Raw genomic sequence first — 13,718 nt, forward strand, 5'->3', positions numbered from 1 at the left:
GCACAGAACACAACGGCCTAGCACAGAACACAACAGCCTGGCACAGAACACAACAGCCTAGCACAGAACACAACGGCCTGGCACAGAACACAACAGCCTAGCACAGAACACAACAGCCTGGCACAGAACACAACAGCCTAGCACAGAACACAACGGCCTGGCACAGAACACAACAGCCTAGCACAGAACACAACAGCCTGGCACAGAACACAACAGCCTAGCACAGAACACAACAGCCTAGCACAGAACACAACAGCCTGGCACAGAACACAACAGCCTAGCACAGAACACAACAGCCTAGCACAGAACACAACAGCCTGGCACAGAACACAACAGCCTGGCACAGAACACAACAGGCCTGCCTGGCACAGAACACAACAGCCTAGCACAGAACACAACAGCCTGGCACAGAACACAACAGCCTAGCACAGAACACAACGGCCTGGCACAGAACACAACAGCCTAGCACAGAACACAACAGCCTGGCACAGAACACAACAGCCTAGCACAGAACACAACGGCCTGGCACAGAACACAACAGCCTGGCACAGAACACAACAGCACAGGTCGTTCAAAGAAGATGTGACCCGTTAATTGCTGAATAATGTGAGATACTTGATAGAGGTTTTGTAAATTCACCAAACCAAGACAGAATCACCAACATGGCAAGGGTTGCTAAAAATGGATTAACTCTTCATCTGAAAAGAATCGACACCCAGAATCACAATTATGTGATGAGGCCGACAGCAGAAGACAGAGAGATGTGAGATGGTGCTGAGAGGAGAGATGTGGGTAATATAAGTGGCTTGCTCCTGGATGGCCAACTAGGTCAAGAGAATCAACACGGGGGTGAAGGGGCTCACGAAGGCGTGAGGAGAAGGTCAACCGTGAAATCCCCCCCCTTTGCCACTGTGACCCCCCAGGGAGGAGCCATTAGGACTGGAGAGGACTGTGTGTGTGCTCGTGTTAGAATAGTATGTCTATTCATGTTGAGTGTGTGTCTAATATTTCTGTGAATGTTTTGTGGTGTGTGTGCGTGTATGTTCGTGTGTGCGTACGTATGTGTGTGTGCTTCCGAGTGCGTGTATGTGTGTGCACGTATCTAGGTCGGGGAATCCTGGTTATCTGCCCTGCAGTCAAACAACTCATCCTTGTCATACCCTGTCGCCTCATGCCGCCCCACTTGGTAGGTTTCTTTTTGCACTCTCTCCATGTCAGAACCCACCTATATAGCTACCGCTACGGTTACTTACCTATTGTTTACTAGGGGATTGGCTTCTCCTGTAAATCCTTATTTAGTCCCGATGTGCATTATTAAATGCTGAGACTTTTACATTTATGGTTGTAGTAACATAGACAGGTAAAGTGTAATTACAGTGTAGATACACATTGTTAGTACTTAAAACTGTTATTTTAATTCTTAAAAAGGACACTTCTTAATTAAGAAGGGTATTTATTTTCCAGTAAGACACCGTAGCCAAACAAATTGCAATCAACACAGATAGTATGTCCCTCAAAAACGCAGACTGACCAGTGACCACTGTTCCTTTTGAAATGTGTGTTAAATGAACATCACATTGACTCATTCAAGTAGTAGCCATCCTAGTCCTAGAGAGTCACAGGGAGTCCTGGACTCAGTGTTCCTTTTCTCGCCCAAATCCCATTCATAAACTTGAGTTGAACACGCTTAACTCTGACCATTGCGTAAGACAGTCATGCACTGATGTCAAACCAAGATTTACATGACAACGTGAGTAATGCACACACTTCTTAAGTTAGGATTTGGGACGTCAACTAATTCAAAACCAAAGACAGTGGTGTTATGTTCATAATGACTTAAGGTCATTTCAGTCCAAAACTCAGGTAAACTACTAAACTGGACAGAGCTTGCTTCTTTCAGAAGAATCCAAACCATAATCGATCATCAGTGAGAGTGGCCTTATTTAAGCTTATGTAAGAGCATGGAGAGTGATTTCCCGAGTGAGCATAGTTTAACCGCTGCCATGCTGAAAGTCCACATAATGAACAAGCATTAACCTATGGTAGCCACGGTCACAGCTTGGAATTGATGACTGAGGAATTTACTGTAAAGGCCAGTCAGAGGACCAGGGAGTGTGGTTGTGGGTGTGCGAGGACCAGGTGGTGTGTGTTGGATGGGAAAAAATGTATTTTAACAGCTTTGCAAAAGGAAATAAAAGACCATGAGCAATCATACATTATTACAGAAATATTAGCATATTTGATAAATCTTCAAGTATGGTAACCATAAAACAACCCCAAAAAGTCCACTCACAGATAGTATGCATCTCTTTCGGCCTCCATTTTGTTTGTGATTGTGTGTGTATGTGTTCATGTGTGTGTGTTAGGAGTGGTAGGTGGTAGGGCTGGAGGGTCAGTCAGCAGGAGGAAGGCGGTGATGGTGGACTAGGCCCCTCCCTCAGGTCAGGGGAGAGAGGATGAAACCTGTCATTAGAAAGGTGAAGGGAAGAAAGGCCTCAACGGGGGAGCTATTGTCCCGGGGACGGCGAGGAGGTCCACCTCTTTAGTGCCTCAAATAACACGGCCAGGCCGCCATTGTGCCGGAGTGAAAGGGCCGGGGGGGGGCTCCTAAACAGTGGTCAGAGGAGAAAGCCCCCCATGGGTTAGGGGGTTGTGGGGGCTATTTTGGGGGCTTTTCCCACTCTTGTTTTCTTTTTCTTTCTAGTCAGCTCATCCAGAACCCTTGGTTTCAGAAGATCGGCAGTGGTTTTATCGAGGGGTGTGCGTGCGAGTGAAGTAGGGGGTGCAGCTTCCTTGTCTTAGAGAATGGGGTGTTGCAGATTGAATGCCATAGTTTGACATCTAAGCTGAGGCTCAATGCAGAGTCAGGACCTTTTACTTCATCCCTGTGTTTTAAGAGGACGGGTCAAACCAAAGACCAAAGCTTTCCTTTTATTTCAGTTGCAACAGTGGAGAGATTCTTTACAACTCTGTCAATTCTCTGAGCACCGACCGCAAATAGAGGAAATACACTTTCACGACAAGTTAGCAGCACTGTTTGTATTAGGGAATCCCTTTAAAATGTGGATGAAGCAGTTATGATGTTGTACAAAATGTGCACCATTCTAGACCACCTCTCCCATTTCCTCTCATGTCAGTGTTGTATGTTTTTCCCTTACAATACAGATACTTTAATCAAAGCAATTCCAACTTCTGAATTTCATTTACCTTGACTGAATAAACGAGTATTCTGCTAATTATGTATACTTTTCTCTAAAGCTGTTCCCACCACCAGAGCACCTAATAAACTGATTGGACTAATTACCAACTCCATCAGAAGGCTTTCACCCAATCCCAAAGCGCTGATGACTTTAGAGGGCCAATAAAACCTGCTGAATGTTTAGGAAACCTGAGAGAGAAGAGGACAAGCTAAGGTCAACAATGTCACATACTTCTGACAACAAGTACAGAGTAAGCAGGTCAAACACAATGGTGAGAATGAAGAGTGCTGACTGAGTGTTGCTCTGTGCTGGCTTGGTCTGCACTTCTCTTCATTGGGAACCTGTGGTAGATGGCTAGCTCAATGACCAATGTCAATGACACATCTGAAATAGAATGATGATCAGTGGTAACCTGTTACCAGAGAAACATAGGAGAAGGGGAGGGAGGGAGAAAGCGAGAGAGAGCGAAAGAGTGTGTGCTTGAATGTGTATTGAGGGAAAGCTAGGATGTGTATTGGGAGGTGGAGATAGGACGATACTGCATTTCCAATCCATTGAGAGGTGAGGCAAATGGCAACAAGGCTCTCTAACAGTGCAAACTGTCACAACTTGTATTAGAAGGCAGAAGAGGAGGAGGAGAAGAAGGAGGAGCGGCTGCTTTGCCTAATCACTTTCCCCACTGACTTCTCAGAGGGGAAGGAGTGACAGATCACAGCCCCATAAGCACAATGCAGCAGTCCCATACTCCTCCCTCTCCTGTATTCCTTTCTCCTCCCTCTATCCTCCCCATCCTATTGAGAGGACGCCCGGGGTGCCTGGTTCTCTAGTTCTGCCCACTGGGCTATTGAGGATGTGATGGATGGCTTCATAAAGAGACTGTTGTTGAATCCCAAACCAGCCCCTTGCCCCTACCAACTTGCTTGGAAGGACCTTCGTTGTCATGCGTTGCTGACGGAACTTAAAAGGTGACTTCCAGAGTGGCGAGGGGATTAACTAAACCCATCAACTTTGGGACAGACCCGTGACCTAAATGGTTTCATTTGTTACATGTGTCACACCTGGAAATCAATGTCATATAGTTAGTCATGCCTCTCCATTCTTCTGTATGAAATTATGCAAACTCCAAACATATCGCGGTGCGTGTTGGGTTACAACTTCGCTGTGAAGCCGGCAGCATAGCTGGCTCGGTTGAATTGGCTATTGGAGGGTCTAATTAGCCCCTACACCCTCAATAATTTGCACTCCCTCAGCTTTGGGACACTGATTTGTGGTTCAGCCTCTCTCTATCTCTCTCCTTTTCTGGGGTGGTAGTAGGGGCTCGTGGTGGTGAAGGAATTTTGTCCTCTCTCTCTCTCTCCCTCCCTTGCGCTCTCTTCTTCTCTTTTTTTCTCTATTTTTCTCTCCCTCTCTCTCTCTCTCTGTGTCTGTCTCTCTCCCTTTCTCTCCCCCTGGGGCTGAGGACAGATGCAAAGGCCTTCCTTTCCCAGCATTCCCAAGGGAGAGAGTATACAGGTCTTAACGCCCTTTTGGGGATGGAGGGATGGGGGGGTTGTTGTTGTCCAGGGGTCATGTATTTGGCGTCAAGTGATGCATAATGAATGCGTTGTTTGGTGTAATTTTGGGTGCTTTTACTGATTTGGCTTTTAATTGGGTCGTTCTCCATAAAAGTATCCTGTAAAGACAAGTATTTTACAGGCCTAGTATTTTACATGGTTAGTTTGGGCAACACAAATTGACAGTTGAATGCAGTTGCAATTGGATATAGTTATTTAATTATGCACCTTCATAGGGTTAATTCAACTATGATTTTTGGACCGACATGTTTTAAAAAAGTAGTTCCAGTTACCATTCCCCTAATCACATTTGTTCTTGTTAATATCCATGTTACTGTAGTTTTCTTTGCCCCAGTATGTCTTTATGTTGCAGCTCTTTGAGAGAAACTACAAACAGACCTTTCATACGACTCTTGATGAAATCTTCATATCGCAAGCTGGCAGTTCTAACCAGTCTGGCAGTTATTTGGCTTATTCTCCTCAGGCTATTGAAGTGACAGCACATGGTGGTTTGACTGTGAGGACCCATTCAGCCTCTTGGCCTCCATAGCCCAGGCGTAAAAATCGGCTACATTTAATCAGACATGGTGCAGAGTTTAAAGAAAGGGATCAAGAGACCTTTGTCTTAATGGATTGGCTACAGTTTAGGGATCCACCACACCGAGTTACCTTAGATGAAGGCATGCCACTCGGTAACAAACTAACTCAAACCACATGGTGTTTCCTGGAATTTTTCTTGTCTTTTTAGGCTTCGAACATAAAAAGCTGTGTTGTTTAATCATTGGAGAAACTAGACTGGGTTAGTTAATAAGGATATTGGTCAGCCATGTTTTCAATTGATGAGTCCATCAAATCATTTCAAAAGGAGGCAATCTTCAAAGAATTAGCAAAAGGGGAAAAAGCAAGCCTTGTTTTTTAGCAGGATCATGTGACCTTCTTTCTCTTCCCAGTCTGTGGTTCTATTCTCCAGTCTATCAGTCTGTACATTAGAATTTCAAGCTTATGGCCATGGCATTTCTTAGAAATACAGAAATGAGACAGCACCACAGTCCAACACAGAAGTAAATCAAGTGGTTTGACAAACACTCACCAGACAGTTTGCCGTTTGTCATGGACGTGAATGGAACTAAACGAGAAGTGCGGACACATCGTTCAGATCGACATTGCTCAGATACTGCACAAGAGGCCTTTTCAGACAGCTGCAACACTGATTACATTGTGAGAGGGCAAATCAAAGAGGAAAATGACGAGAGCAGTCACGCCGGACACACACAATGCACAAATGGCAGTGGTCAGATGGTGGAAAGAGAGATGGTGCACCACAGGGTTTTAGAGTCGTACTGGGGCTGTTGGGGCAGCGGCATGGGAACGGAGGACTCACAACATCTCGCAAACATGCACACACACACATGTGCGCACGCACACTAACACAACAACGTGCATGCACACACATGCACGTCTGCAAGCCCGCATAAATGCAAGCATGAACACACACACACACACGCATTCAAACCTTGGTTAGAGACCAAGATATTAAGACTCATTATGCCATGTGCCTGAGGGGAGGGTTTGGCCTAGAGGCGTCCCAAGTGTGTGTGTGTGTGTGTGTGTGTGTGTGTGTGTGTGTGTGTGTGTGTGTGTGTGCGTGTGTGTGGGAGAGAGAGGGAGAGGGAGGATTGCTAGAACAGGGGATTTTTTGTGTTGGGGGGAAATGGAGGCTTGGACACTTCATCTTCTCTTCTCTGTGCTGCCAAAAAGGGCAGAGGTCAAAAGTCAGGGCGATTGGAGAATTCCGTGCTGCATGCCTACAGATCGGGTTTCAGGGGTGGGGGAGGGACGTGGACTGCCCTAGAGGGATAGGTGTGTGTGTGTGCGTTTGTGTGTGTGAGCTTGTCCGGACAGCTCTTTATTTAAAACTTATCCTTACAGCTTTAGTGCTCACAGTATTTGAAACTTTCTCTTGAAGTTTACTGCTCTGCAAAAGCCTTTTGGGAAAAACTTGCCCAACATGTTGCAAAACTAACACTCCTAACTTGGTGTCTAGATTAGAACACCCCATCACATTGCATTTTGTAGAGTAAGCATTTACTGATAAAGTGACTATGGTGTGAAGAGATTTTAAGACAGGACTTGAGAACCAAAGCTAAACCTTTTCATCCAAACATAAATGATTTAAGCACTTTTCAAAATAACTTGGAACACAGGCTCGATATATGGTGGATTCACCTTGCGCTTGGGACAATAAAAAGCCACTCTAAAATGTGCAGTTTTGTCACACAACACAATGCCACAGATGTCGCAAGTTTTGTGCGATTGGCATGCTGACTGCAGGAATGTCCACCAGAGCTGTTGCCAGAGAATTCAATGTTCATTTCTCCAATGTCTTGAAATGCACAGAGATATCGACGAGATCCTGAGGTCCATTGCTGTGCCATTCATCCGCCACCATCACCTCATGTTTCATCATGACAATGTCGCAAGGAATTCCTAGAAGATGAAATTGTCCCAGTTCTTCTGTGGCCTGCCTACTCACCAGACATCAAATCAAATCAAATCAAATCAAATTTATTTATACAGCCCTTCGCACATCAGCTGATATCTCAAAGTGCTGTACAGAAACCCAGCCTAAAACCCCAAACAGCAAGCAATGCAGGTGTAGAAGCACGGTGGTTAGGAAAAACTCCCTAGAAAGGCCAAAACCTAGGAAGAAACCTAGAGAGGAACCAGGCTATGTGGTGTGGCCAGTCCTCTTCTGGCTGTGCCGGGTAGAGATTATAACAGAACATGGCCAAGATGTTCAAATGTTCATACATGACCAGCATGGTCGAATAATAATAAGGCAGAACAGTTGAAACTGGAGCAGCAGCACGGCCAGGTGGACAGCAAGGAGTCATCATGTCAGGTAGTCCTGGGGCATGGTCCTAGGGCTCAGGTTCCAGTTCCCTTCTAATTTGGGGCAGCAGGTAGCCTAGTGGTTTGAGCATTGGGCCAGTAACTGAAAGATTGCTGGATCAAATCACAGAGCTGACAAGGTAAAAATCTGTCTTTCTGTCACTGAACAAGGCAGTTAACCCACTGTTCCCCAGTAGGCCACCATTGTAAATAATAATTTGTTCTTAACTGACTTGCTAATTTGTTAAATAAATATCCAGCAACTTCACACAGTCAATGAAGAAGAGTGGAACAACTTTCCACAGGCCACAATCAACACCCTGAACAACTCTATGCAAAGTAGATGCGTCGTGCTGCATGAGGTGGTCACAACAGATACTGACTGGTTTTCTGATCCACGCCCCAAATTTTTTTAAAGATCTGTGACCAGCAAATGCATATCTGTATTCCCAGTCATGTGAAATCCATAGATTATGGCCTAATGAATTAATTTCAATTGAGTGTTTTCCTTATATGAAGTGTAACTCAGTAAAATCTTTGAAATTGTTACATGTTGCATTTATGTTTTTGTTCAGTATATATTGTTTTACCAAAATAGTTGTGTTTGAAAATGTAACTGAACTATTTTGAAAAGCATTTAAACAATCTGAGGTGTTTTCAGATGTTTGGGACGGCAGGGTAGCCTAGTGGTTAGAGCATTGGACTAGTAACCAGAAGGTTGCAAGTTCAAACCACCAAACTGACAAGGTACAAATCTGTCATTCTGCCCCTAAACAGGCAGTTAAACCACTGTTCCTTGGCTGTCATTGAAAATAAGAATTTGTTCTTAACTTGACTTGCCTAGTTAAATAAAGGTAAAATAAAAAATAAAAATAAAAATGTAAAAGTTTCTCTAAACATTATTAATTATTAATGACAGCATTTCCTCATCTCCTCTAATTTCAAATTAGAGGAGAATTGAGGGGAAGCAAGTAACTTGCTGATTTGTTTCTTCAGTAAATCGATGTTCAATAGCTAATAACTGTTTTTACAATGGGCTTAAACCGTCGGCTCATCCACGATCAATTTAAGACGACATCCTCGGTTATACATTTAGCAGAAGGTTCGGTCATTCAAATGATTTGAGATGCAAAGCACTACAGCCCTGAGCAACTACTTCCACCATTGTAGCCTTTGTAATTGATCATTAACGAACATGTGCTCCCAAGTCTCCAGTGGCTCCAAGAACCCAAATAGAGAGAACAGCTGTCTTTCCATTGTACTTATCCATGGAGCCACAAAATAACACAACGCTCTGAAGCCTACTGCCTGGCTATGTGCTGGAATTTCTAACGTTTACTTTCCAAGACTTGTAGGAGATGAGTGAAAAATGTGTTGGGTGATTGACGTGTGTGTAGGAAGCGCTAGAGTAAATGTGAGGGGTGATTGACGTGTGTGTAGGAAGCACTAGAGTAAATGTGTTGGGTGATTGACGTGTGTAGGAAGAGCTAGAGTAAATGTGTTGGGTGATGGACGTGTGTGTAGGATGCGCTAGAGTAAATGTGTTGGGTGATTGACGTGTGTAGGAAGCGCTAGAGTAAATGTGTTGGGTGATTGACGTGTGTGTAGGAAGCGCTAGAGTAAATGTGTTAGGTGATTGACGTGTGTAGGAAGCGCTAGAGTAAATGTGTTGGGTGATTGACGTGTGTGTAGGAAGCGCTAGAGTAAATGTGTTGGGTGATTGATGTGTGTAGGAAGCGCTAGAGTAAATGTGAGGGGTGATTGACGTGTGTGTAGGAAGCGCTAGAGTAAATGTGTTGGGTGATTGACGTGTGTGTAGGAAGCGCTAGAGTAAATGTGTTGGGTGATGGACGTGTGTGTAGGAAGCACTAGAGTAAATGTGAGGGGTGATTGACGTGTGTGTAGGAAGCGCTAGAGTAAATGTGAGGGGCTCACTTTTATGATTTCAAAAAGAATGACTGATTTATGGACATACAGGTGGTTTGTGGCCGATAAAGTTACACAGAGAACTAAAGAGAGTTTAAAGGGACATGTCAGGTCAAACCCATGGAGAATTAGCTGGATAGTGTGTTATTGTTGCACGGTGCAACATGGGGAAAGTCATTCAACTACGACTGCTCTTCCTCAAGCCATGTTTGTTATAATACCAATGAGTGGATGTAATAGCTATTTAAACGTGTGGGTAATATTAACATACTATATAAAGGAAGTGTTGATTTTATGTTCATTGAGCCATCAGGCAATATTTTCTTTATTGAGGAATAGTACAATTTGTGAATGTTGCATACTGTAGAGCAGCCCATAGCAACTTATACAGAAATGTTTCCAGAAGCTTGGGTGACACTCCAACAACATAATGTTGAAGTAAATCTAACTTTTAAAACTTCATATTCTGTTAACTCATAACCAAATAATGTTGTTGACTCATTCTATACTCGTATTTGTAGCCAAAGTATAAATTGGAGGAGAAAAAAAGACTTAAAAAACACCACACCAGACTGTAAAAAAAATATTTGCTATTTCCTTATAGAGGATGATGTCATATATTTTATATTTTTAATGACTGGTATATGCCCACACCATTCTGTTGTTGGTGTATGCCGACACCATTCCAACACTGAAAATATGCTTTTTAAAGTACTTAAAGGGATACTTCGAGATTTTGGCAATGCCCTGCGTGCAGTTTGAAGAAAGTTGCAAACTAATGTTAGCGCAATTGCTAACTAGCGTTAGCGTAATGACTGGATGTCTATGTAACCATATAGAATGCTAGCTGTTACCATAGACATCCAGTCATTGTGCTAACACTAGTTAGCATTGGCTCACAAAACTACCTCTATCTTCCTTCATACTGGATGCAGAGACATAAACATGGTGTCCACAATTTCATCTGACTCCAGGGAAGTAGATAAAGGGATCCCAAATCATCCCTTTGGGAAGAAAAACTATTTGACTCATATTATAATTAATTATAGGTCATATTTCATAGAAATCTGAAATACTGGACAGTTACTTTAATTATCCCTTTTGATTCATGCACAAAATGTGTGTTGCAGATCATGCGGTTTCGGGGTTTTGTGTGGATGCCAATAGACGTGTCGGCTTTATTATACATTAACAGTGAACAAGTGCTCGACTCACTGTCCCATTCACAGCTTCCACTGCACAACCTTGGCCCAGAGAACAGTGCAGTCACACAGAGAAACACACAAAGGTCAGAACCTACTCCCACCACCCCCTGTTCCCCCTTCCAAAACCAGAGACTCTCCCTCCCTTGCCCCTCAGCCACACACACTTCCCTCCACTCTCAGGCCCCCATCCCATCCCAACAGAGCCTATACACTGAGGCCTGTTTACAGTTTCAGATCCCTTACTACCCTCTTTCACGCACAACATTTTTTACAAGACCAGGGATCATGAAAGAGAGCAAACGAGTCATTGATGGATCGGACGGGGGTCTAAACTCGGGGGGCTGTGTGCACAAACCCCGCCTCACCCCCAATCACCCCTTCCAGTCCTAGGGCTGTGTGAGTGGTGTATTCTGATCAGGCCCGGCTCTCTCTCTCAGGTCCTAATGGGGCAACCCGTTGAGGGGGCCGTAGCTTTGATGCCGGCTGGGTTTCTTAACAATGTGTCCTTTCTGTGATTGGGGTGAGATATCGCCAGCAGGGTTCCAAGAGAGGGGAAAATGTAAAATACGGATTAGATTGACTAATGGCCCCTTGCCTGTCATTGACGTTAATTAGCGTTAATTAGGAGCCCCTCATTAAACGCGATGGGGGTACGGCCATGGAACCTGTGTGTGTACGCTGGAGGCTTTCTTTCAGAGCCCATAGGGGTCCATTTAGACCTGGGCGAATCGGAAGAGTTAAGTACCGTCGCTTTTATGTGAATGGATTTCGGAGCATGATGGGAAAATGTCGGGAGTGCTTTGGTAGAAATTCTCCCGGAGAATCTGATCGTCCGGTCTTGTCGGTTCGACATCCTGTGACATTAGCAAATCATGAGCCAATCACCACAGAGTGCGGGGGTGTTCCCAAAGCATGGCATTGGTCCCACGTGGGGAAAAACAGTGCATCTCAATATGGATGGAGCACAGAGCAGACAATGCATGTATCATCTGGTAACTTTTTTCCTGCTGTGACAGGTACATTTGCTGCAGTCTATAAACACAACAAGACTGATGGAACAGACCCCGGGCCCTGACCCTTTTTTTCACGTGCCATCAGGACCACATCGGACTGATATGAATTGCTGGTTGGGCCATAGGGTGGGGGCTTTACAATGAGTTGGTTCACGGGGTGTTGGAACCAAATCTGGTGGTTGTCTGCTGTATATACTGTAATTTGAGCTTTACACATATATACACACACAAGCCAGGCACTCTCTGTTAGCATCGCGGCTGCAGCCACTAGCACTTGTCCGCTGATGGCTTCCCTCTGTTACTCTTCACTCGCTGGGTTTTATCTTCACAGCTATTCAGGGGTCCTCTTTTCTACTGTTCCTGGGCTCAAGCCACCCCACACAACTCTAACCCCAGTATGCCACCTTATAAACCTCTGATCTGTGCTTGTGTATCCACTGAGCCGGGAAAGTGGCTGGTGGGATTTGGGATTGAGATCTTTTTGGCTAAAACCCTCCTCCATGGTACATAATCGGACACTTTGTTGGCTCAGTTAACCCATATTGTCATAGAGGCCCATTGGAACTCTGATGCTATTCAGCTTGCCGTCACATGACATGTGTTCTCCCCTATGCTTAGGATGTCCAAACACACACACACACACACACACACACACACACACACACACACACACACACATACACACACACACACAGGTCCACCATGTCTCTGTGACTCACTGCTACCTGAGGGGTGTTTTCATGTTGACATACGTGGCCACCCCTCCTGGCTAACTTGCTCTCATGCTTGATCCCCAGCAGGATTCAGCAGTGTGAAATAAGGGGGCCCCCAGTTTGGTGGTGGAGTAAAACAAAAAACAGAAGAAGGAAAATGCCTCCCTGGCCAACACCTGGTATCACTTTATTAACCCTCGGCTGTCTCGACCCTGAGAGCCCAGGAACAGCGGGGGCGGGGGGGGGGCTATGGACGTCCCCACACTGCCTTTGAAGGGGGAAGTGATGCCCCGCATCGGAGTCCCAGCGATGACTTTACCAGTGCCATGACCCTCGTGACCTCGACCCCCCACACCTCCCCTCTCTCTTCCCCACCATTCCTCCCTCCCCACCTCCCCACAGCTGCTGGTTCCTATTGGCCGGCAGTGGAGCCTCAGTGGTGGAGGTTAGAGGGAGAGAAGAAGGGAATGGAAGGAGAGGAGGAGGAGGAAACGGAGGGGGCCATGGCGAAAGGTCAACTGTTGGTCAGAGATTTTTATTGGGAGAGGAGAAGGGAGGGAGAGGGAGAGGGAGAATGTGTTAAAGACCACCGTCTAAGATTTTAACAGTGGGGAGAGAATTTGGCCTTTTTCCACCCCTGCACACGTTAACTACGCAGAGATGACTGGACTGACCTGGCCTGCTGGCCTAATGTTACGTTACTAAGAAAAGAGGATTATTCTCCCAAAGTTTTTTTGAGAACATAGGATTTCTCCAAACGTTTGCTGGTGGTTCTTGTCTTCTGTGCCTAGATATTGGACCATGGGTTATAGCCTAGCTAGTTGAGATTCCATCAAAAGGACGTCACATAGAGGACATCTGATGCAATCAGACACTAGAGCAGGTCTGGGATCAGTCAGAAGTCTGGGTAGCCCTTGACATAGCCATTGGTGAATCATGATCACAAAATAATCTATACGGCCTGATGAGGTGAATATAACAGCATGCTGTCCAAAAGCATGACATCTAGACAGACTAAATTGAATAGACAAAATCATCGCCCACACAGACAAACCTCCTTAATCTCATGCTGGAGTTATTGGAGATGAATAAAATACAAAAAATGGCATCAGGATCCCCAATCCTTCCGCATTGTGCTCGTATGCTGCCTCATTTCCTGTTTTTGGCATTCTTATCACCACAAGAGCACAAAGACGTAATTTGGCTAAAACACTAG

This window comes from Oncorhynchus masou, chromosome 29 (genome assembly GCF_036934945.1).
Source record: "Oncorhynchus masou masou isolate Uvic2021 chromosome 29, UVic_Omas_1.1, whole genome shotgun sequence".
NCBI lineage: Eukaryota > Metazoa > Chordata > Actinopteri > Salmoniformes > Salmonidae > Oncorhynchus > Oncorhynchus masou.